Consider the following 6,325-nt stretch of genomic DNA (forward strand, 5'->3'; position numbering starts at 1 on the left):
GTGTGGCCAGGTGTTGACTGACAAGGTACAGGTAATGGCAAAAGTCATATCCCCTGCAGCACCTGCAGCAACTCAGCACAGGAAGCTGCATTAGGTGGACTAGGCAGGATTAACCGGTATTTGTATGACTTTGCAAGGGCACTAAAAGAAAACTGTATGTGCATATGCAGCATATATTTTTTAATGGCATAACATGGTTCTTTGTTAAGCCATTGATCTCTTTTTTAAAGCCTAACTAAAGGCAGAATAAGAATGACATATATGCAGTCTGTCAGTCGCATTAACACATTTTTTTTCCCTGTTCCCTCAGGAGATAAGCCATTTAACACTGACACCAATTAACACCAGGGGTGCTAGCAATGGCCAGCTTTTAATGATTTAGTTGAAATCTTCCCAAAACGGAAAAAAAATGTTGCTGTAACTACTTGAAATTTACAAGCTTGAGTTAGGCTTAAGTTTGTTATTCACTTATGTAAAGTCTGTCTAAATCGACTAGTCCATTTAAAATTCCCCTCTCCACAGGTGCTGCTGTCCAAGGGTGGCTACATTTCTTCTCTATGGATACAGTACTAAAAACTGCATGTATTTTACTGGCCATATTACCTATTCAAAATAAAGGGGGAAAAGCCCAAAAAAAGAAAATGAATAGAGCTACCATATCTAGGGACTGGTGAGTTGCATTATATCCAACTGTTGTTCTTGGCTTTGAATAAGCTTTATGTATACACCGGTTCTTAATCCAGGTAGGTATTGGTCATCTACCTGGCCACACCCATGCTGCATAATCTATAGACCACATGTGTTTAATTCATTTAGGTGTCCGCTTTGGATATACAGGTATTCCCCGGGTTACATATGAGATAGTGACTGTAAGTTTGTTCTTAAGTTGAATTTGTATGTAAGTCAGAACAGGTACTTTATTTTAATAAATGCAATTAGGACAGATGTTTGTCTCAACATATTATTAGACAGTGTGGTATCAGTTACTGTATAAATTGTATAAAGCAAAGAAACAAAGCAAATAATAAAAAAAATTATGGGGCCTAGACATTCATTAACTTCTGGAGCAAGTTGTGCTTTGATATGCAAAAAGAAACAACTGCAGTGTTTGTCAAACGAGTTCAAGAGGCTGCAGAAAGAGCTCACCCCCCTAAGATCACCCACAACCTCATCTGTGTTTAGCCAAAGATTTCTAATGCAAATCATGCAAACCACCCCCATCTGCCCCATCAAGCCCCCTTCCTGCACATGAAGGAGCAGGGAAGCCACTTTCATATCTAGGAGTTGTCCGTATGACTACCTGTAATTTATACTTGGAGGTGGAGCTAAACTCTACAATGAAAAATTGTGTGCAGGCAGATTATTGTACAATGGAGAGGCAATATCTCTTCTGTAATAAAACAAACTTATCTGCCTGTCTGCAATATTTTCTTTTATGTACACTGCATGCACAGCTGGCTGTCAGGAATAAATGAACTCCTGTGCACTTGTGTGGGAAGTATACCAATCCAGCCTGGCCAATCACGATGGTTGAAGATCATGAACCCAGAACAGGACCTAGCGAGGATGTTGGTACTGACGAAGGATCGAGGAGAGGTGAGTTTAGTTCAAAAATGCAAACAAGGCACATTTATTCTATTGAGTAAGAGACATAGCCTGTCTATTCTGCAATGAAGAACCTGTCTGCTCTTTATTTGTTGAAGGAAAAGAGTTGTCATTAACACAGACAACTTAAATATGAACAACTGTCAGAATTGCAGAAGATACTTTTACAACTGGGCTAGGTTAGGAGAGCCATGTAACAATCAACCAGATTGCAAGTTCAACAGAACTCAAGTGAAAGTTAGGTAATTATAGCATAAATACAAGTGGCATTTATAATCCAGAGAGTCCTTAATGAGCACTTAGGGATTACTATTATAATTATTAAAGTTTATTTATAAAGCTACAACATATTCCACGGCAGCGCTGCAATATATAAGGGCTGCAAATTACAAAGACAAACAATGACAACATTCTACAGGAGGCAACTTTGTAAAGGTGAGTTTTAGGGTCTCTTTTAAATGTGTAAAAACATTTCTTTAGTGCTATGTATTATTATTAAACTGTATTTAATAAGCACCAACCTATTACACGGCGCTGTACATTAAATAGGGATTGCAAGTGACAGACAGATACAAACCAAGGAGGAGGAAATGCTCACAATGTTTTATTTCTAAGGTTTAATTCGGGTGTAATATTCTAAAAGTTATAAATTGCACAGCCAATAACAATAAAAAGAAATCTGTACTCCAACACTAGAATAAATAATGTAATAAAATATTTTACCAGACTGTTTAGAGATGTGAATAGTTAGTATTCTGAATGTCTGTGCACTATATGGTAATAGTGAGCAGTATTCGCTGTCAAGCACACTAGTAAACAGTCGCTGCTTTCACACAGCAAACTCCCACCAGTCTGTGAACAATACACACTGCAGAGTGGGGGAGGGCTATATAGTGTGCTGGAGACTATTTGGACATGTGTACATAGTTTTAGGAGGAAGGCAACCCTCAGGGCTACACAGGTAGCGACAAAATAGGACTCTCAGGCTTCAAGTGTAACCTTATATGGGAAAAAAGTCTTAGAGGGGCGTTACTAAAGGATGTGTCCCATCACTGACAGAACATCCTCCTCCATTTTTGTTGGCTGTGATTATACAAAAGACAGAGACTCCAGGAAATAATTCCTGAGTTTCTAAATAGTTTGGGAGTCAGGGAATGTGTTCTCATTGTGCAGTGATTCAGCTGACCTGTTACTTCGGTTTAGAGGCTCTTTGATCTATTTAGTTGTTATGCTTCCTCTTCTAGTATGACTGGATACATAGGACTAGACAGGCTCCAGTAGGTTCTTTCAGCAGATTTCTTAGGCTGATTCTGCGGTTGCATCTCTACTACAGCCATAAGGGCTTGTTTCTTGTTCGGCTGGAGTACTGGATGTGTAACACTATTATACAAATGATTGTATAATGGGTGACAATGTGTTTTTTGGCTTTTTAATTCTGCTATTCACACAGTGCAAATTACATTTAAATGCATATTACAAAGTGATTTGACACAAGTTATGACAAGATCAGACCCAGCGCTTACCACAACTTTATTAGGTTCGGGAAATTGTTTTTAAATCCTTAATCCAGGTTAAAAGAAGCATCATAAGAATGTTTAACATTTATAAGACAATATTTATAACCTGTCATAAAAGAAGTGTGACATCTCATTTACTGATATATGTAAGTTAATGCAGCCATGCAAAACCACTGAAATAAGGGATAATCAAGATTATCATTTAATCTTCTTTAACTGACATCTTCTTATCCATGAACACAAATTTGTTGTCTCGAGTTAACATGATCTTATCCTTTGCCCATATTTATAGAAATATCAGCTATTAATATTATTATTAGACAGTACTGTAAATATATAGCACCATCATATTACACAGTGCTGTACAAAGTCCATAGTGATGTCACTAGCTGTCCCTCAAAGGGGCTCACAATCTAATGTCCCTACCATATTCATATGTCTTTTTATACAGTCTACGGTCAATTCTTTTTGTGGGGTAGCCAATTAACTTAACTGCATGTTTTTGGAAGTGGGAGGAATCCGGAGTACCCAGAGGAATCCCACGCAATCACGGCTATATATTAAATAATAGCTTATAAATGATGCATTGATGCATAATTAATAAATAAAATCTCTGCTCAGGGCAATGCCATAGATCCACTTGTTGCCCCTTTACATGCTGAAAAGTAAAAAAAAATATTACTGAAAGAGTAATAATAAATGACAAGGTCCCTTTTAGTAGGGGTTTCAGTATGATAGCCTTGCAGTGGGTCTACACCTGCACTGCAACAGGTAAAGGTTCAGTTAGGCCTAGGGGTAATATAGGACGCACCTTCACTTACCTTATTACGTTGCTCCCAAATGAACATGGCAGGCTTGGTCATGGACACTGACGCTTGATGTTATTCCCTACAAATAAAGACAAGGAGCTCCGCATTGTAAGCAAGCAGAAAGAACAAGGCTGCAGGGGGAGCGAGGAATCAATAAGTCTGAATGTGTGTGTGTGTATATATATATATATATATATATATATACACATATTCAGGTAGTCCTCATTTAACGACTTACCTGTTTACCGACCACCCGCCCTCTCTTATGAATGGCTCTCCTAACAAGTAGAATGTACAAAACTGAATAGTGTACAGCCAGGCAGTGACTCCCCTTCAGTCCTCCGGGCTCCTTTTTTAGTCCTCCTTCATGATCTTTAGCGGTCCTTGGGCTGCCAGTCAACTTGTCAGACCAGGTCATTCCTATGCTCCTTGCGAAGGGAACCTAAGCAAAGGGCATCTCTATATATATATATATATATATATATATATATATTGTACTAAGTTTCTTCTTAGAGATTCAGCTATGCAGCTACTACAAGGTATTACACTTTGCATTTTAACCAGCACAGACATAGAAAGGACTCTTTTTGCTGGTTGTTGATAAAGGCCAAATCTATCTAACTCAAGGTGGCAGGATAAGGATATGTACAATCTGCCTTCACTGTGGCTAGATGCTTAGGAAGAGTTAAACTATTTAATAGCCAGATTAAAAATGTCACTAGAAAAAAAATGAGGTTAAATCCAAACTTTGAGTTCCTCCATCCTTCAATTGTGAGATATATCCAACAAGTCCATGTTATTGAAGCACAGATAACAGAAATTGTTTTGTCCAAAATGATTGACATAAGATATTGTAGCAGCCTCTTAGTATACCAATATATAGAGAACCGTGCTGATGGGGGGTACTCACTATGGATTACTGAAGATAAGGGGGTCAGGGTAGGATGGCCCTGCCTGAGGACTGGACCACAGAGAGAATAATTTTGGTTCCCAGTGGTTTAGGACTTGGCTTCAGTGGGGAGACTTTAAAGGATGGGACCCTGAGGTGCTTAGGTTACAATATTCCTCTACAAATGAATTTAAACCAGCCTTTCTAAATCTGTAATGGCACACTACTAGGAGGGATAGGTAGAAACTGGCCATCCCTACAGTGCTGAGTGCTACAATATAAATTAAGTGTAGCGTAGTTTCTAGTATAGTCCTCCAACCCCCCACCCAATTGTGGGTAATACCATACTGAGGTTATTTACATTTCTGCAGCTGTAAAAGGGAACGTAATACACCTATTATCCATCTGACATTACTAACATGAATGAAGCTAAGAATACCTTGTAAGCAAGCAAGATTCTGTTTACATTCAAGTTTCAACTAGCTGGCTAACACATGGGCAGAATGGACAGGAACATATTTCTCCAGGTGCATTGAATGATGGAACTCCTAGAGTACAATATTGATTTTTAAAAAACAGAGGTGCAGTTGACCTTTGAACTAATTGATATTATTAGGATACACAGTTTCAAGCTTACCTATATTTTCCTTTTTTGTTTTTAATCACATTCACTATCTGTGCTATTCTTGTTTTGTACATTTGTATAACACCCTACTGTAGGTTACCCAGCAGAGCAGATTGTCAGTGTGTGCTCTTCCTCTTTTTTGACCTCTGTACATCTTATAGAGCTTTCCTCTGATGCACTTCAATGGAGCAGAAAAAAAAAAAGAAAAGAAACACAAACACACATATCTTGTTTCACATAAATGTTTCACTTTCAATTTTTAAGTTGCAGAAATAGTATTAGAGGAGAGCACTGATAGTACCAGGTCTAAGATGGAAAACACTGACCTGATGGAAAACAATCTGCTAACAGGTTATTTACATGTTAACTACAAGAATAGCACAGCTAGCTAGCATTTTTAAAAACAAAAGAAGTGGACATTGGTAAGACTGTCTCTCTTAAGAAGTTCTATTAGTTTAGGTTGTTTGAGGATAAAGGTGCACATTAAGATTTTTCAACACGATGGGCCGTGCTGGGACAACAATATATATAGTTTCTATATTGGAAGATGCTTGGGTGAAACATTAGGATAAAATTGTTAAAACAAAAAAGGGGCAAAATTCATAGACCACTTGGCCTGTAGTCACACTTCTATGTTTCTAACTAGTAGGCAGCAGCTGTGTAGACAGCAGCAGTGGTGTGATCACGATGGCAGACAGTCATTGTAATCACATGGTTTGATTATAAAACATATTTACTGACCCACTGTCAATTTGTTCAAAGAGAAACACTGTGACAGCTAAATGGGGCAGTCTACAATTTTCAGTTCAATGTAATCAGTAAATAAAGGAGAGCCAAGTGAACGTATATGCCACCCCACTGGCATAATTGAAATTAAAAA

Source organism: Pyxicephalus adspersus, chromosome 8 (genome assembly GCF_032062135.1).
Source record: "Pyxicephalus adspersus chromosome 8, UCB_Pads_2.0, whole genome shotgun sequence".
In the NCBI taxonomy this organism is placed as follows: Eukaryota; Metazoa; Chordata; class Amphibia; order Anura; family Pyxicephalidae; genus Pyxicephalus; species Pyxicephalus adspersus.